Source organism: Osmia lignaria, chromosome 12 (assembly GCF_051020975.1).
Source record: "Osmia lignaria lignaria isolate PbOS001 chromosome 12, iyOsmLign1, whole genome shotgun sequence".
Lineage (NCBI taxonomy): Eukaryota > Metazoa > Arthropoda > Insecta > Hymenoptera > Megachilidae > Osmia > Osmia lignaria.
In genome coordinates, this window is record NC_135043.1 from 6738360 (window position 1) to 6758807 (window position 20448).

At 43.9% G+C, this 20448-nt stretch overlaps 1 protein-coding gene across 8 annotated transcripts in view; it reads right to left on the reverse strand.

Moving 5' to 3' along the window:
• Nucleotides 1-313: 313 nt before the first annotated feature.
• Rrp46 (exosome complex component Rrp46) overlaps nucleotides 314-20448 on the reverse strand; it is an 83195-nt gene continuing 63060 nt past the window's right edge. For 3 of the 8 annotated variants that reach the window (XR_004581061.2, XR_004581062.2, XR_004581059.2), the window contains 2 exons: nucleotides 20042-20192; nucleotides 314-6717 (listed from right to left, as the gene is read on the reverse strand). The gene's annotated coding sequence lies outside the window, so the exon portion shown is untranslated. Of the gene's footprint in view, nucleotides 6718-6792; nucleotides 20193-20448 lie in introns of all 8 variants that reach the window. The other 5 variants (XR_013063124.1, XR_004581060.2, XR_013063122.1 and 2 more) reach the window with 5 other exon arrangements.

Sequence of the window (20448 nt, forward strand, 5' to 3'; positions counted from 1 at the left end):
TAATTTTCAAGGAACTTCGCGGCCAAGGGAATGGTTACCCGAGAGATTAAAGGCCCCGTCTGACATCGTACCGTTAATTACCGCATTGAACATCGACCGCACGATGTTACCGGCTAATCCAGCCTTCCCCGACTGTTTGTTGTCTGTTTACACGGGATAACCGAGTGACGTTCAGTTCAAGAGTGGATGGATAACAAGCGAGAGCTTAAGAACAAAGATTTTCATTCCAATTGTTTCATCTGATTCTGCTTGAAACTTGCGAAGTATCGTTAAAACTTGATTATATTATGTAGCTCAAGAAGCGAGGTAAAAAAACTTCGAAGAATCATAAGAAAACAGCTACTTTCGAACTAGCTAAGATTCCAGAGAAAGAAAAGGGATAGCAGTAAATAGAGGTAACAAAAATTGTTCTCAAAGCAAAGAAGAAAGTTGAACAGTTTTCATCGAAAGTTTCTTCTATCTCGGGGCTATTTAAAATTCTAAAATAACAAGTATTACTAAGTAAACTGAAAGTAACGCGAAGAGCTACTCTCGATTAAAATTCCCTTTCCCCAATAAACACGTCAGCTTCCGCCGCCGTTAAATCACTATTAGCCCCGGTTAATGGTAATTTGTAAAAGCCACTTTTCTTCAAGCCACTTTACTCAGCTCGCTCATAACCTGCTGCTGGTGGTTCGCCATTATCGGTTTACCTTTCGACCTGAAATCGTTCTCGCGCCGAGATAAAGACCGTCATCGCGACGAGAGATACTCTGTATCGGGGTCAACGATACCCAGACGTTTCGCGAGGATATTTCGTTTCCAAAAGGTTCCCCCTTCTTCGGAGAGTTGGAAGCCGCTTACCGTCCGCTTTTCCCGCGGGATGACGGCGAAAAACTCTGGCTAACTCGCATCTGTATCAATTTATGCCGCCGACAGTGTGGCAGACGATAACGGAATCACCTTGGCTACCAGTCGGAAACGAGATAAAATGGCTGTAAGAGTTTCACTGTATGATGTTTCTGACGTTACACTTCCGATTTTGACTTCAAGAAGAATTATTTATGGTTGTCGTAGGTTGGAGAGATACTCTTTTAAAAATAGGTAATACGATTGAAGGGTCTTAAGGGATGTTTTTCTAATCAAATTTTATTATTACCATTTGATACAAACATCAAGTACCTAAGAAAATAAATCTGTGTCATTGAAATTTTCCGTAATTTTATTCACAATTATCATAAAGGTACTAGGAGGTAATGAAACAAATCATTGTGAAAGAAACGAGCGGTGAAGATAACGGGGGAAGAATCCAAGCATTCGTATACGTCGCGTCTCTTATCCATAGGGTAGATCCGAAATTCCGTGACGACAAGCGACGAAGGCAAATTCCAGGGCGATTCATTCCGCGATTTCGTCGTCACTTTCGTGAGAGTCGCGCGACCGTGCCACGAGATACTCTCAGCCGAAACAAATTGTTTGCTCGGTCTAGGGTGGCGTGCATTCGCGTCCCCGGAATGAGTAATGGCGGGCTGGCGGCCGACCGACCGACTGAATCTACAACTCGGAAACCCTTTGGAAACGACCATGCTGGAACTGCCAACTGGAAACTGGCTGAGGGGCTTTAACGTAACGGAGTAACCGCGATTGGCGCAGATGGCGTGGCCCTGTGCACACGAACACAGAAAAGCAACCGTGGCACATTGTGGGACACCCTTTCCACCACGGGTTTACCGGGTGAACCCCGTCCTTCGCGAAAACTGCCGTACCCGGAGTAATTTACTCGAACTCTTTCCCGATCGGGAGCAGCAGGTGTTTCTCGAGCACACCGAGTAATATATTTTCCTCTACTTTAGAGCTGCGGGATCAACAGGGCCGGTGTTTTTATTGCTGGATTTCGAATTAGCATTTGAAACCAGACAAAAAGACTGCTCTCTCGATTCTGGGATCGTTGGGGATAACTTGGTGAACATGTGTCACGGATATACCGATGATTTATGTTTCTTTCGTTTAATTGATGTTGCAATTGGGGTAAGTATTGTGGGATATGGACTATGTTTTGACAGCAAGAAGTTTCATATAACTCGGTGGACATGTGTCATGCGTAAAGATTAATGACAATAAAATTGAAGAAAATTAATTTTTAAGACTGAATTAATGTTAAAATCGAGCGAATTAAAATAATAATAAAATTAGTTGAGCGATTTGGTGATTCGTAGAAAATCGAGAACGATCAGAAACGAGGAGATAGAGACGAAGGAGAAGGAAAAGGGACAGGTGATGGTCGCCGAAATTAATGGACGGGTATCACGTGTAATCCTGTATAGGACGGTAAACAGTGGCGGGACTCCCTTTCGCATTCTTATATAACCATAAATTATGATCAAAGCCTACAGGGGTTCTCCTATTCCCCTTCGGGATTACCGATGGCAAAACGAAATCGACGCTGTTGCGTATGCAGTCGCGAGCCGGCTACTTACTTTATTCCTTGCTGTTTTTTAATTGCAATTGAAACTGGCAATTACGCGGCGTTATTAAATGGACCTTCGATTCAAAGACATCTGCAATTCCTATTCATCCGTGCATGCAGTTTATGTTTATACCTTTATAAACTGTAGTTAATCGAGGAACCAGTTTCTGTCAACCTGTTCAAGCTATTGCCATTTCAATTATAGATTTTTATTATTCTTTTCTCTATATCACTGTAGCTACTTGCTAGCCATATTTTCCTTCGGTATCGTTTAATGTACAAGGAGATTGTGGTACTTTAATTGAAAATGAATTATCCTGAAATGTAGTTTATCTAGATTAAAAGATTGAAATTGTCTTAGAGAAAGCTGCTGATCCAGCTTTCAGAACTTCATTTATTTTATAAATAATAAATTTCTAAAAGAAGTATATTTTACCTTCCCAATGAAATGATTTATTTCATCTCCTAATGCTAAATGTATTTTCAGCTCGACCCAAATTTCAAATCCCTCACCAGAACCAATCAGTCAGTCCCATCAAAAAATCGACACGATCCTTCAATTTTTTCATTCTCATCATCGATTCGTTCAGCTGAAACAATGAACAATAACCAGAGGGTATTACGTATCCATCTGGTAGCGAGTAGTCGCGTATCTTTCGGTCCACGACAGGCCAGTATCTCCCAGTTAATGAACCCTCAGCTGCCGTCATCGGTTCTGATAGACAGAGACGACGATACGGGGATTATTAAACGCCGGTATGTCATTTGGTGTGACGTTGACCCTGTGGCGCGTGGCGCCTCCGGTTTGTGCACCGCGCACACCTAGCTCGCGATACGCGCGTAGGTGGTGCACGCGTTACAGATGATTATGTCACTTCGATAACGAGGATGGAAGACGGCCACAGTCATTTGTAACGTGACTCGACGGAGATCAGCAGACAGTGACTGCGGATACAAAAAGAATGGACACGCCTTTGTTCTTGAGGGGTCATGATTTTGGGAGTCCCAGCTACCTACCCCCAGGTGAGTTCAGGTCTGCACATACAGAGCATAGTTGGTATGACAGTCGTGCCTGTTTTAGCAATCTCTGTTTCACCGCACCTGGCAGAACAAATTTTGCAGAAATTTTGGCCCCCTGGCGGCAAAAATGCGAACTAAATTTTCGACGTCGAATCAGCGCCCTCTGGATTTGAAAAAAGGAACTAAACCTTGCTAAGTTTTTGGCCCTCTGGCGGCAAAAATGCGAACTAAATTTTCGACGTCGAATCAGCGCCCTCTGGATTTGAAAAAAGGAACTAAACCATGCTAAGTTTTTGGCCCTCTGGCGGCAAAATTACGAACTAAATTTTCGACTTCTAATCAGCGCCCTCTACCGGTAAAAAAAGGAACTAAAGTTTGCAAAAATTTAAATTTAAAATTCACGAGACTTTACTTACCTTTACTTACCTTTACTCGAACCAGTGGCCATAAGTATATTATTTATAATATATTTATTATAAAGGTTGAAAGGATACAAGAGATGCAGGGAGAATTCAGGAGTGTAAGGGATACAGAGATATAAAGGGTACAGAGATGTAAGGGATGCAAGAAGGTAAGGGATGCCGAGGTAAAAGGAATGCCGGAATATACGAGATGCAGGAATATAGGGAATGTAGTGATATAAGGATGTAGTGATGTTAAGGATTAGTAACTTTATCTTGTTCCTGCCTCCTCTATCTTCCACGAATACACCCTTTGCGGCTTCTTTCGTCGACGAACACGATCCGCCTCTATACGCTTGCTGCGTCAGCCCTGGATTAATGGTATTAGTGTCATTGATGTGTGTCGAACAAATATGTATTTATTGATTTCGAGGGTGTTCAGGATGGATGATAGAAGCAAACGAACGGATTGAAAGAGGTCGGAGAAACGTTTACCCCCTTAGACGGTTTCACGGAATCGAGAGCAAAGGGTTGGCTGTCTTTACTGGCGAGCCAGAAGCCCGAGTTGCTTTCACGCTGGCCAATATTAATGGCTTCCAACCGATTCGAGCCAAATGGAATGGCTAACGTGTAAATCGAGAATGTTTGCGCTGTCCTTCGTGAGAGAATACTGCTTCATGGGCATACCGTGCCACTTGTCATCCGTTACCAAATGGATGTTCGTCTTGCCACCGGGCTGCATGGGGTTGAAAGTCACTTGTTCTGTCACTGTCAATATATTATCAAAGAAATATAGATGATTCAACCGTCATCAAAATTAGAATTTTTTGTTTCCAAATTATTCATTAAACCCTAGCAATAAGTTATTTATTTTGTCACTGTCAATGTATTATTAAAGAAATATAGATAATTCAATCATTATCAAAATTACAATTTTCTTATTTCCAAATGACTCATTATACCCTAGCGATAAGAACACTTCACCTCTTGTATCTATTTGACAAAGAATACCGTGTGTTCGACGAGAAGAGATACTCATAGACGAGGAGAACGATGACGACAAAGGGGAAAAGAGCGACAGTGGGTGAAGGAGCACTTTGTTGTTCCGGCTGCAGCAAGAGTATCAGAATGGTAAACGACTTGCGACCATTAATCACGTTTATAGCGGCCCACTGACGCAAGTCACTGTTGTAGCTACGTTGTGTAAACGCACGCGTGTGTTCCCTTTCCGCCTCTCTCTGCTCCTCCTCTATACTCTCACGTTTTTCGCCTACGAACGGCTCTTCAATCGACCGTTAATGGGAGTATTGGTTCTTAGATCCATTCAGAGAAGCGAAACGTGCGGATGGTTGATGACTGGGCAGGTAAATGGTTCACGGACTTCTATTTCTGGAGCCACTGAATTTCGTGCTTCAAATGGCACGTGCATGATCGTTGATTTACTTTCAAAGAGTACGAGCTTCATTCGGTCAAATAATCAAAAGATAAAAATACCAGGCTTTGAAGATATTAATTTATAAATATCAATTAAAATTCAGGTTATAATATGAGAAAACATGTAAACGAAATTCGATCAGCAAACGTCAAAAGACATCAAAACATTCGCAAACAAGCACTCAATTTTCCAGCTCATAGCCGTTCGAGCGTCGAACAAAAAACATTATTCGCCACCCTTCTGCGGAACAATTCACCCCCGGAACGGTAGACAGTCAAGTGGCGCGGTTGCTCTCGCGCTATCGGCGTCGAGTTAACCGTGCCCCGTCTCGTGGACAAAGCGTTCGCTTCTTGAAACCGAGACACAAAGCTACTCCACCCTCCGCGACGATAAGTAGCGGGTTGACTTTGCGCGTCCCGCTTTAGAAAACCGGAATCCGACGCCGGGATGCCTCTTCCTTTCTCCGCAAGGGGTTGAGGGATTTGAAACGCGCGAATTTTCCACGCTCGTCCGCTCTGAACAGAGATACAAGCGTTAAGAGCGGCTAGAGGCTGTCAGTCGCTTCATTGTCGAAGCTGGGCGGCAATGTTGTTTTATTAATAAAATTCATAGAGAGACCCTGTCGTCGGTTGGTTTCACCCCCGGATCCGCAGTGGCAGCCGTGAAACGAACGAGTCGAAGAAGCCGGAGCCAACAATAACAGTGACAAGTCTGATTCAATAAAGCATAATATCTGGACGAAGGGTGAGCGGAGGGTGTCGTTTCGCGCGAGTGGAAGGGAGGAAGCGAGCGGACGGGACGACACCGAGGGGTTGCCATTGATATCAACATAAATCACAATAGGAATTTGTATTACAGTTACAGAGACTGGTGGATAGGAAATAAGGAATGTAATAAAGAAAATGGGCGAGCAGGGGTGGATAGGGGGAAGCAAACCAGTCGCCTCGATTTTGCGTGAGACACTTTTGTCGGACGAATCGTGAAAGCTGCTTGTATTGTACTCACGAATGGAGACGTTTCAACTTATCCACGACGATATTTCAAGGATTTTTTCAGATTAAAAGGAGTATCTGTTCCGTGCTTTAATTCAAAGGATCTGGCCGATTCATCGAGTAAACGACTAGAAGGGTAGGAGGATCGATACGTGTTATAACAGTCGTCGAACTGGTTTCGATGCATGGCGTATGGGATTTATCGGTTACCCGTGCATATTTATAATTTACGGGGGTGTCAACGATGGGCCGCAACCTTCGGAATTTCACGCCAATATTTGACCGCAATAAATTCTCCATTGCGACGAACTTACCTTCAAACATTATTCGTCACGTTCACTGCCGTATCGAACCTGGTAACGTCCTCTTACTCTGCACCCTCGCCCCTTTACAAATAGGCTCATCGACAAACCAAGTTGATTACTAAAACAGAAATTATTTAAAAATCTTGTAATTACTATGCGAAATTAATTATCCTTGTGAGAATTCGTAATTTACCCCTATCGACGGTTTAGAAGTCCTTCTTTTTCACTTGTTTTATTTCTTTTTCTACAATTTCAAACTAAAATTCCTTATTCCCTGATGATAGACATTATCTCGTTCTTGTTCTTCCTTGTAACGAAGAAGTAACGGGGGTAAAATAGGTTGCGTTTGCGCATAAACGCGAAGCGGAAGAGCGGAGAGGAAGAGACGAAGAGAGAAAGCAGAAACTCCAGAACCCTTCGTTGCCCTCGTAGCAGGAACGAGACGTAGAGGGGTTGGAGTTGAGCGGGAGGGGTTAGTTCAGAGAGAGGAGAGACGAGGAATGGGGAATTGTAATGAGCAGCCCGACAGTTACAAATGACAGGACGGAATTCGCGAACTGCGATAGAACCCAGCTTCTGCCTAAAGGCCGCTTTACACGCTCGGACGGAAATGTTTCGTCCGTTGCAGGGCAATTCGACCTTACCCAAGGTCGTAACTTCATTCTCTTCAGCACGTTCAACGCGTTAATATTTTCCTTCATTTTCATCCTCTTTTTTTCTCCTTTCCCGCTGATGGTATGCTCTCAAGAGGCATTATAAAATTCGCCGCACCGCTTGTCGGACTATCTGCTGACATTTCGTGTTTCTCCTCGTCCTGTTGTCGATTAATTTAGTCCACGTTGCTTCGAAATTTCGACATTTTAAAGTTGTAATTAAAAATTATAATTTAAAAATTACTCATCTTAAATGTTAAACCCTTAAATTTTTCAATTTCAACCTTTGCAACCCTGAAATAACAATCCTTAAGTATTTCAATTTCAACTTTTTCAGCCCTAAAATCACATCCACAGAAAATTCTCACTCATATCTTTAAATCGCTCATTAACTTATGCATATAACCAGAATCACTTTCCGAATGAAACTGTCCAAACGACGGATGATTCACGCGTTCCCCCATAGTCAATCTCCTCCTGTAAACTCGCCTTAAACGACAACCATTCCTGCTCCTCTAACATATACGAAGGGGTCCGCTGGAATCACCCTGGAAGTAACACGGACTAGTGTTTGCGCATTCCGAACCGCCTGGGCCGTGCAGTTCCAAACGATAAGGTATGCCGCTAACGATGCCGTGGCCGCGCGAGTTAATGCGACGACGAGGAAGACGACGAAGACGACGGCAACGACGAGCGACAATGCCCGCCAAAATGCCGTGGTTCCCGCACCTACGAGGAATTTGCGATTCCGTCGCGTCGCCCGCGAACCTCTCGCCGAGACATTCCGAAACTGTCGGAACGAAGCTGGAACGCGAACGCCTACGCGATTAAAACCGGATGACGGAATTTCCAGCGGATTATTTCGTTTTAATTACTTCGGATGATATTGAATCCTTGGAAGAAAGCTGGGAAATGAAACGAGGGAGAGATGAATTAAATAGTCATCGAAAAAATTCATCATCGATCGCTTTCTCTCCATGGATGATATTCACAATGGTTTTCAGAAAATCGACATCCTTCCGAAACGCGCGGAAAACAGCGGAAAATTCACGATAACCTACCCTATTTTTCCGCCCCGAGGAAGATCCGAGACGGAACCCACCCTCTTGCGGGAACGCGCGAATAAGGCGAAAAGGAGGCGAAACGTCCTAATCCCCGGGGGAACGGAAGCGACGTCATACGAACGGATCCGGGATCTGATTCGGAATAAACGGCGCGAGGAAATAGTTTGCTAGCTTGAGAGGGAAAAAGGAACAGACGCGGTATCCATGGGATATACCGCGAAAAGGTCATGGTTACCCGTAAGGGGTTTTATCGGCCCACGCTTGTGGCAATCCCTTAATGCACCCTCTTCGCGGTTTTCAAACAACTTTATTTTCTCAATTGGATGCTTTATTTTCTCGTTGGAAAATCAAATAACAACATGTAAGAAGTTTTAACGAAAGAAAACAAGTGAAGCAGATGACAGACACCTAAGTGTACAGTTATCCTTAATAAAAGGTTATTTCTGACAAATGAAGCAAAAAAAATGGAGCCAGTGACCGAAACTTAAGGGTATAGTTATCCTTAATAATTAAGGTTATTTCTGACAAATGAAGCAAAAAAAGTGGAACAAGCCACAGAAACCTAAAAGTATAGTTATCCTTAATAATTAAGGTTATTTCTGAAAAATAAAGAATCTTGTTCCAGATAATGAAAGAAGACGAGTATGTACGTGTAACGTGGTTGAAGAGCAGGCCAGGAGAGCAAACAGCTAGATTGTCTGAAAGGAGAAGCTCGAATGGATCCTGGATGAGAAAGAGAGCGGAGGATAGCTGGGTGGACGAAGGGGCCTGGGATCGGTACGTAGCAATATACGGGAGACTTAGCCGTGATAAATCCTTATATATGAGGCCGCACCGCGGCGGCCCTCTATATGAAACTCCCTCCGGAGCACCCCATGGGATTACCCTTATACCTCTATGCTGGTCGACCTATACCGTCGGAGAAAAGTCACTATGCTAGCTGGCTACGTGGAAACGGCTACGTCGCCGCTGGAGATAGAAAACAAATGAGAAGTCGACAGCTCGGCTCACGTTTGGATTCCATGCTGGACCTGGTAATCTTGTAAGGCTCGCCTCGAACGTGTCGCTGCCTGATAAGCCTCGGACTGGCTAATGAAAAATTCGACCGCGGCTTTCCGGATATCCTTGTACCGATTCTTTTGGATAATACGAGAATTTGCTACTGAATTTTTTGTACATTTAGAAATGTAAAATTGCAATCGTTATCTTGCTTATCGGAGAAGGCAGATAAATGATTCAACGATCGACGAGTTTTCATGGAAAACATCTGGAGAGAACAGCGAGAGCTTCTCGATTTATTTTTTTATTTTTCGTCCATTCGAAAAGGGGACGCGGAATTGATTAGAGGGCGCGTAAACGTCGCGCGTAATTGACGATGAAAGAGAGGAGAACACTCTTTAGGGTGTTGGCACGAGACTACTCCCGCGCGATGCAATAAAACAAAACACCGGCTCGCTTTTGTGCCCGCTCGCGCGATGCTACGGGCTTACGCGAGCCGTTAAGAGTTAACGACGTAACGATTATGTCGCCATCCGGGATAATCACTATCGCCGCCGATACGAATCTTTATAACTTCAAACGCACCGAAAAACACGTTTCCCGGGGCCAAACATCGTAGTGTTTCACGGTGAAAATTACTCCGGTGTCTGTCGTTTCTTGTGAAAAAAGAAATAAATTAAAACATTTCCCTTAAAAATACTAATTCAAAGTGTGCAGTTTAAATAAAATATTTCATTAATTTATAAATCAGCAATGAATAAAATTGAAAACAAAAAATATAGTCTGTATCATTACTTCTTCTCTGAAAATTTACAGGTTCGATGGCCGATCCCGTGGGTCGGGAACAATGGAAAATATCCATTAAAAAATTTACACGATAATACAAGAGGATGAACAGCACGTACGACAAAGAATTTCATAAATATTTAAACAAAGCTCGATGCACGCGCGTTGCAACGATATAAATTCGACGATCGAGCAGCGCGAGCTGGTTATATCGATAGACGATCGCGTGCGAAATGCAGCTAGCAACGCGATTAAAAATTAGCCGAAAATCCGATCCCGTTCGTTACATCATGTCCCCGTGACGCGATTGTTTTTATTTGACGCTTCAACGCTCGCGTAGCCGTTTTAAATTATAGAGGATGCATTCGACGCGGCCGCGCGTGTGAATTCGACGTTTTTATTTGAAAGCTGATTCGCTTTTCCGTCCACCGAAACCTCCCTCGCAACCCCCTACGGCAGGCTGGCCTGGTTGAAATTTCCGTGCTCGTCGATGCGTATGACGTATGTAGAATATAAAATGCGCAACGTATTACCGAACAATTGCCAGCCGATAATACGTTCGAATAGACGTCAGTGCGTGTCATTAATGGTTTCACGATTTTCCGCGAGTTTTTCAAGAACGCCACTTCGAACGATCATTGTTTCAATAAAAAACGGATCTTTTTTCACTAACATTTATCACGTTGACTGCCGTGTCACCCATACGAGGGTGGCACTTGAATCTTTATAGGAATCCATCAGTCAGATTATCAAATATTCTTTGAAATAATATAAATATTTGTATTAAAATTACATTCGTGAGTTCAATTGAACGGGGAAATTAAAGGGCGCAGATAACAATGCGACCTCATCGTCGAAACGTTAGATAGTACGATATCCCGAATGTCGGAAAAGCAGGGGCAGAGAGAACGCGGAATTAATCGTCGAGCATTATCAGAAAAATTACCGAACTGTAAAATTCATTCGGCGTCCGCGTTCGAAACACTTATGGCTCGTAAAAACGTTCCGAAATGGAAAACATAGGGTAACCAGGGTGAGGGTATGGCAGGATCAAAAAGCTGTATGGTCGAATGAGAATGGAGCGGCAGAAAAAAAAGAGGAAGAGGAAGAGGAACAAAAAGGAGAACGAAACAAGGATGGTAAAAAAAGGAAGAAAGAACGGAGAACATCAACGCGTAAAATGTTTGCCGTTGCGACGGACGAACGGTTATCGCACGGTGCCGCGATTTTTGGTACACGGTTCCTCTCGCCGGATGGGTGGCTGGAAAATCGGCGAATGGAGGAGGGTGAGAAGTATACAGGGTGAACGAGTTAAGTATTACAAGGAATTTGGGATGTATGATAATTGCATCAAATTAAATAAGAATTCTATTGGAATGCCTAATTATAAAAAATTATAATTATATTATATTTATTACGTTTTCGTCTTACCCTCAACCCTCGTCGATCATCGAAATTTTTATAAGTATTCTTTGAGAGAAGAAGAATATTAATGTATCAGTAAATATTTCATAGTGAATTATAAGTAGGAGAAAATTTGAAATAATTTTGAGGTATTTAAGGGTTCGTCCTTAGCTGAGACACCCTGTACATGTCCACCAAGAGAGAGGGTGAATAGAAAATAACCAAGAGAACAGAGACGAACACGGTCAGAGAGAAATCGAACGACAATAATTATCGTGAAAACGGAATATCTCGCTGGGCAACGAAGGGGTTGCAAGAGGGGTTGGCGGGGTAGGTTGAAGGGATGGGTGAGCCCAGCCGGATGTCATTCCTGGTCGCGTCGCACAGTGGAGTATTTACACCGAAAAGCTGGCCGAAACACGAAATTTTAACTTTATTGAAAAACAAAAAGATTTTCTTTATAATATGATAATTATTACCATGCAATTCTTATTTTTCTACTTGAAAGTTAGTATTACATTGCCACATTGTTTCGACCCTTCTGACCCTTCTGCATGGGCTTATCTTTTTTCATATTTTTTATTTTTATTTACAATGATATAAAATAATTATATTACGTCAGTTGCAAGTGTGTTTCATTTAGATAAAACCAATAAAATAGTTTTGGTCAGCTTTTCGGTGCAAATGCTCCACCGTGCGTGGTTCGCGCCGAGGGCAAAAGAGAACGACTGCTACCCGAAGCGAGAAAGAGAGGAAGAGAGGCAAAAATCGCTGGAAACAGGGAATTGAGAGGAGGAGGGGGGTGGCTCGGTGGCCGGCTGCCATTGTGTTCGTTATAATTAAAAACGCGATTCGCAATTGCAAATTGGAAAATGGGAGAGAGCGTACACCGGCCGGCGTTGTTTATGGGCTGTTCATTGATTTTTATGCGCCGAAATTAATGACCGACCCGCGATTTCGGGGCGTCGCCGTATAATCGACGACGCGTGTGTGTACCTGTGGGTGCCGTTACGCGCTCCGATCCTCCTATCCCCGCGTCGAGTGCGTAAAAAGGCCGGAAGGGATTCCCGGACGAACGCAAAATTTTCAGTACCCCTCTACCACCCATTGCCGACATACACACACCACCCCTTTCCCTGCACCCCCTACCTTCAATAACAGGCCGTGCCCGAATGGTTGCCATCGATACCTTATTTGCAGATACCCGCTCCCCTGGGCACCGCGGGCAGGGTTAAATGATTGCCGACTCGTTTCCGGCGAACACTTGCCGGGAGTATTTTTGATTTCACGGTTTGATAGAAATTCTGGGACGTTCGCGGTGTTTTCGTTCGCGTGCGTTTGCTTTATTTTCGATGGGCGCCACGTTTTTTTTCTTCTTTTTTTTTACAGTTGTTTCTCCGTTAGCTGGCTCTTTTTTTGTTTGTTTGCTTTCGGGATTGTAAACGCGGTGTTCGGTCAAATGGATACGTCTGCGTTGTTGAACGTATGGTTTTTGGGAATGCGGAGTGATTTTCAGCTTTGTCTCGTCTGTCTAGAACTATGAGCGCTAAAAAACATTCCGCAGTGATGAAATGAAAAAGATTGTTGCTTGTATGAGATAATGGTATTTCGAAGAGGGATTAATATTTGAGTCTTCAAATTAATTAGGAATTAGTCGTAACTCCTTTATGAATCGAAAAATTCGTACGATCGAACTGCATGATGTTCTTCAACTAGTCGAAACTTTATGTCTATCTGCGCGTGGAACGATCGATCGATTCGGTGCGCGCGGAATGCGTTCGGCACGGGCGGAAATATTACAGGGTGCTCGTTGTGCTCGGATATCACTTAACAAACGTTACGCGCTGTGCGATAAGTTTTTATGGGAAACGAGTGGACCGGAACTGGGCGTGACCGTGTTGATTAATAGAACGGGATTCGGCCGAGTTTTTATTGGCTGAAGATGAGCGCGTCGAAGCACGATAAAAACGTGATAACGCTGCAGTTATTATATCCGCAACGGATGCACGTGTGCGAAATATTGCCTGCTGCTTTTGAAATCGTACAAAATCCCTCTGATATGTTCAATTATCATTTTTTACATGAAAAGCATAAACGTTAACGCTCGAAAACACGACGTTTAAGGGATCTCTAGACGGGGAGGGAAGGTGAGATCGTACGGTAGCGTTTCCTAAGTAAGTAGAAATCCGGATGATGCGATCGTAAAAGGGACCCGCGACGGTAAGGCGTCTCTATCGTGGAAGGGTGACCACGGTGCTTCCAGCCTAAAAATGTCTCCGAGGGGTCTAAGGTGGTCGGAACCGGGCGTCGTCATCGAGGACTCGAGAGATTCTCGTTCACGTGTCGCGTTACAACGGGGAACTTATGTTCCTCGGATGGCCGAGTTTTACGACTCGTCCTCCTTACCTTACCGCGAAGGAACGCGCGTGTCCCGTACGCGACCGAGAATCACGTATAAATACGTTCCTCGCTCGTGGACCTCCGGGATGGTCCTTTTTATTATATCGTAACCCATGGCGGCGACCTTACGGCTTTCTGATTGATAAAACTGCCGACGAGACTGGTCGTTTCGCAGCCTACGACTGCCTCTTCAACTGACCGAATCTTACCGCCATCTGTATTTCTTTTCTGTTTTTTTTTTTTTTTTTCGAATAAATAAAACGGACAAGTATATTTACCAGTCATCGTATCAAAATTTGATGAAATTTTAAGGGAGGTAGAGTGGTCGGTGAACAACCCTTATCACTATGTCCGGACCCAGTCAAATTCCAGGTTTCAGCCAATTTCCTGAAAGACATTCTCTCCCGCGGTGACGTTGCTAAAACTCAACATCACCGGAAGTGAAAGGAGATCGAGTACGCGGCCACGATGAAAGCACTTTTCGTGGCAAATGTTCCGTGACGGTGAACGGTCCTCCGTTATTCGTCCTTTAGATGTCCACCCCTAAACAAATTTACGTTCGATCGATAAATAAACGTTGGCCAAAGGTCCTTCCGTATTCCTTTCGACCGAATTTTCTTTCTCCTGAAACAGAGCCACTGTAAGGAATTCGTTGAAACTGAACGTCGATGTTATAAAACTTTTGATTATCACGAGAATTCTGAATCGAAAGGGCATCGAATAGAATTTCTCATAGAGGAGAGTTATTCGATCGATTAAACGCGTTGATAGAGGATTCTTAGACGTCGATTTCGTAACGAAAATTCCTCGGAGGACGTCGATTCCGTAATGGAGGCATTCCTCTTCGAATGCTTCGAAGATTTAGAAGTTGTAGCCCGAGGAACCTTATCCCCGTGAGACGGCATCCTCTCGGTCGAAGGTGATTCATCTAATCTGAAATCTCGTCGCCCATATAGGATTTCTTCAGGTGTATCGAGTTATTTCGACCTGTTCGTTGAATAACACGTGTTCCTCTTTGAATCGTAGCCTAACTATCGTCTTTCTAACATTCAAACATCAAGAGAACGTTCAATATGATGATCCTCTGAACTAATTACACGAATCAGAATCCAAATGTGATTATTGAACATCCATTCGATGCTGTTGAAGATATAAAATCTGACGTATTAAAATTCTGTATGACACTAAATAAGAATTTCCTATGGACAGATATTCGTGGATAATCATTTACACTTGTCTAAGAATTTAAATGAGATGGAAGATTCTGACAGGGATAATCGTTAGAAACAGGAAGACAATTTCCTATACAGCTATCTTTGATTTTTAATAACTTTCAAAAGATGTCATGGATGTCTCTCAGGTAATTATACGTCTCAGTCACGATTCTGATCATCGAGATTATATTATTTCGATGGATACTTGACAATCGAATTGGGTAATCTGATCGACTGAAATGCGCGACCTTAATTATTTTATAGAAATTGACGCAAATGATGGAATAAAGGAATAAATAGAAGACCAGCAGAAGAAACGTCATTATTTTTTCACGATATCCCGTGAAAATTGGATTCATTCTCATTAAGTTTATAACAGATCACCTACGAACATCTCGGATATACAAAAAATATGAAACAACTACGTATTCAAGATTAAAACGAATTTCAACTGGAGAGCAACACAAAGGGTTGTACAGGGGACAGGGTGACAACCAATCACAAGTGTCGTAATGCAATCGACGGGGATGAGGCATCGGTGGACCGATACCAAATTTTAATTTGCATCTGCCTACCGATCGAACACGTGGCTGCCTCAAAGAATCGTCGAACGGACGTGATGATTATTATTTTCTCGAGACAAAGAACGGACACCGATGCCGGAACACGGTAACCATCGACACCGTCGTTCCGTCGCACACGTTTCCGTTCCGCCAACGAACGTATTGCACATACGAACCGAACCTGGACTTTTCTTTGATGTTACACGCTTGCAAACTCATTTTCTGAAGCCTGTCCTCGGCTGTCCGCGGACCGTCGGCCGGATTACGTATTTTTTTCCAATTTACCAATCGACCGGGGCGGCCTTTTCCTACCCTGTCTAGTCGCGTCGCTTGACGTACGTACGTTCGGTTACTTTATAACGACAAAAAACGATTCCAGACACGAAGGGAGAGGTGAAGGGTAACAGGACGACGGGTTTCTCTGTCTCTCTTGTCAGGAACTAATTAACGGTAGACGTCGACGTTCTCCATCGGCGGAAAGGAAAATGTCACGGTTTGCATTCAGCCTGTTAACGGGGTCCAGCCGGCCGGAAGATTCCTATCGTCGGTATAGATTTATCGGGGCAATTGTTGCGTCGCTCGTGAACGTCGATGAGATCGTACTCTCATTTTTTTTTTGACTTTGGTGGGCGGAAATTAAAATTCTACGTCGACTGACGAGACGGTTCGGTTGGTTTGGTTTGAAATATTTTGTGATAATTAAAATTGTAATTGAGTGAATCGTCGTAGACTCGACGGTCACGGTTCCTCTTTCCCTATAATCAACATTCTAAAGATATTCGAATCACGTTCAGTCGTTTTTCTCACAGCATCGATTAATGCCTATTTATAGTAATTTGGCGCGAAGCAGCGGGGGGATTCGTGGAAGAGAAGGCAACCGAAGATAAGGGATCGTCCTTGCGACGACGTTTGCCGTACCCGTCCACGCATTCGCAATCGCCACGGAGATCCTTCTTCTTCTCCTCTTCTATTTGCTCCCCGGACGATCTTTCTCCCGTTCTGGGCACGCACAAACGCAGCAGGACTTGCGGATTCGCGTCATGCGGCTACCGGGAAGCCGACCGACGTCCTGCATTGCGATGCGACATGGTGCACCGTCGTCCGTCAATCATCCAGAGACACGTCCCCGTCATCGCGCACTCTGCATGTAATATAACCAAACACCGCCGGCTGCTCGATCGTGTAAACAATCCGTGTTTCGTTGCCCTTTCGGATTTTTGTATTTATTGGCCGAAGGGGGCCGGAGTTCGGATCAGTGGTTCGCAAACTGACAGCTGACCGTACCTTCAAAGAGCGACGATACATACGTGTCATTTAATTTGATAGAAACACAGTTATGCGGCGTTTAATATTAGAAAATTGAGAAATCCTGAGTGCCGGTAGATTTAGGATACTTTAGTAATTTAAAATCTAAATTTAATCGCTATTAGTACCAGGAAATTTGGAAACTCTTGGTGCTGATAAATTTAGAGTACTTAGGAATTTAGAACTTAAATTTCGCTTCTATTAGTGCTAGGAAGTTTAGAAATTCTTGGCGTTGGTAAATTTAGAAATTCTGATCCCTTTTCAGCCGTGAGTAGAAATAGGAAACCGGGAACGACTAATATAGCAGTATTGATACGAAATTTCCCAAAATTTTGACGTTCAACCTTTCACCCAGCATCGATAAGAGGCGAACAGAATTTTCGTATAAAGTAGCGTTTTGAGAACACGCGCACGGTTCAATCGAACCTGGCCGATCATTCGATTTGGCACGAATGAAAAAGAACGAGACAGTTGACGTACAACTGCCTGCAGGTAATTTTCCATCGCAACGGGAAACAACAACGTTCGTTGTCGAACGACACGGGACCATGTGTAACCGAATATTGTCATGAACGATCGAGCTGGCGGGAGACATTTCACCCTTTTCATCGTTCGCTCGTCTTTTTTCGCACGATCCGGGGATGCGAAGAGAGAAACGAAGACTGTCGAATCGATTGAACGGGTGACATGAATCGCTGCAAGCAAAATTACGTTGAATTCGTGCAATGTTACTCGCTACCCAACGATTCTCCTTGACACGATCGACGCGCGTTTCATTCTCTACCTGTCGTATTTATACGACTAATCGGATATTACTCCGTGTAGCCTCCGTTCGGTTCGATTCAGATATATCCTTCTATTTAAAGTAGACATTGGTAATTTTGTAATTGTACGAAAAATATTTTGATATTAATATTTCATATATACCTGCACACTTCCTCCAATAAACAATCACCCAATTCGAATATCAATACTCTAACCAGGATAATCATCTATCCGATAACAACACCCTTTGTCCAGTATGCCGACGGCTACGCTAAGAAGGGTACCCGTGATCTCAAAAGGGTAAGACGTAGAGAGGGTAGAGAGGGTGAGAAAGGCGAAGAGATCGGGACTCCCAAGGAAGATGGTCATAGGCGGTAGAGAAGAGGAAACTGGTAGATGGTATCGGATTGCGGGCGAACGGAACGTTGTTACATTCAAATTAGAGTGGACGACGGTATGCGTGGCGGAGAGTCGCGTCGGGTCGTTGTCGTCTGCGGGCAGAACGGAGCCGGTTGTGTGTACGAGAGGTACGCTTGCACACGTTGCAACGAACACGAGGCAGGACTCACGAACGGAGGATCGTATTCAAAACAGCGGGAGGCTCCCAAGCCCTCGAGCCGTCATGCGATCTTGTCCTTCCACAACGACCGGGTCCCATCGCGCTCCGTCTCCAGGCGGAATTTCAATACACTCGTATATTTAACGAACCTCCCCCTTCAGCCCGTCACCCCGTGTCTTCCTTATCCCCGAGGTCTGGTCTTCTTCTTCTTCTTCTTCTTCTTCTTCTTCTTCTTCTTTCTTCTCGTCTTCGTCGCATCGAGTCGCCGCTTCGACGCGTCTTTCTTTTTTATCGACTCGGGATACTCCTTCGGGTTCCCTCGATACCCGGAGAACTCGTCCGCTCGACCGCGGAATCAGCTTTTTATATTTCCTCGTCGCGAATCGGCTCCAGGGTTGTTCGTGCCTCGCGGCACAGAATTTATCACCGGTTAATCCTCGTACGATTTTTATTTTACCTTTAAATTATTTTTATTACATTAACCCTTTCGATGCTGGTTACCCGGGACCATCTTCGCCCTTCGTTTTCTAATCAAAAAAAGAAGTGTGCTGTTCCACGAGTAACGAGCGTCATCGGATGATGCAGTCAGCACGGAAACGAGGAGGTACGTCGGGAGCGGAAGTTTCGCAGACGGCGAGACATCGCGAACAGCTCGGAAGGCAGACGAGAAGCGTCGATCGAAGGAACGACCTTGTCGATCGACGACATGCAGACCGCGTCTTCCCTTTCGCGGAAACTTCTGGCACGCGAGGAGACGGATTTTACGAGACGGACAAAGTAACGCTCACAGGTTAATTGCCGGTAAGGTGAACGCACGGATAATGGCCGAATAAAGGGTGCCTTCTTATTGCGATCACGTTCATCCGTGTTTCTGCTCGTCGTCGTGTCACATTATTTTTACATCGCTCCTCGCCGATTGCGCCCAAGATCGAACGGATTTTAAGAAGCTGTTTTGGTAATCGGTTTTGTGGAAAGTGTAAAGAAATTTTCAAACAATCCAACGCTTAATATATCGCGTAAGATATCCTCTCGTTTCTCCTCGAAATCAGTGTTCTCTTCTCGATAACAACACCTATGGAGCTTAAATTACTGGATCGCAAGAAAAGAACGGAAGGTAAGAAGAAACTCGATCGACGGAAGAAGAGATATTTTTCTTCACGAATGATAGGGTGGAAAAAGCAGCGGCGGGTTTTTTCCACGTTCAAACGCGAAAACGAACACCGCGTTGCCGTTCCGACCTCGAACGTATTTCTGACAGGGAACATTACGAGATTCAGGGCGAAAAAAGGAACGGAACCGCGTTGGAGAAAGAGTGACGCCCCTCGAATAAAGTATGGCTCTGTTTACCCGCAGCTAATGGCCGCCGGATCGACCATCGTCTACCACGTAACTCGACTCGCTACTGCGGTTCCCGCACATTTTATACGTCCACTTGGTGAAGAACAACGAGAGAACAACTGCTTTCGCGAAAACAATCGGGAAATCTTCGAAACGTAATACTGTTTACTAACTAGAGTAAAGAGTTAAAATATCAGTGATTAATTTGCAGATAATGAAAGAAAAATGTTCATTTTCTTATCAAGAATCTAAGAAAATACACGCGTTTGCTTACGGAAGGTACCGCTACGTTCATTTTGCATTACGAGTCATATTGGATTACGAATCACGTCGGAGACGATAAATTACTATCGACAAAGGTATCCCGAGGATGCCTCGCCGAGGATACTCACGTCCAGGGCGTTGTGATGTCTTTGTCCAGCAGCGCCAGGGGCGTACATTGTCTTCGCCTTCATCTGGTCACCTCTTGACCCGCCTTTCCATATGATCACGTTCGTATTTCGCTGGACAGTAGCTAGCGAAAGGTACGAGCTGATGATCCTTCTGAAAAATAAAAAATAAATTGTTAAATAATTAAATTATCGGCACTTTTAATCTCACAATGTTTCAATCTTATTTTGAGGCTTTAATTTCCAACAGCTTAGCAATATTAATATTCAGATAAATATTCACAGTGTACTAAAAGAATACCTGAAATTTGAGACCATCAAAATGTTAAGTATGATTTTATATTAGTACCAGGGAACACAAGTTTTCAGCAACGCACAAAAATTCCTGAAACGTTCATAAATTAGTGGAG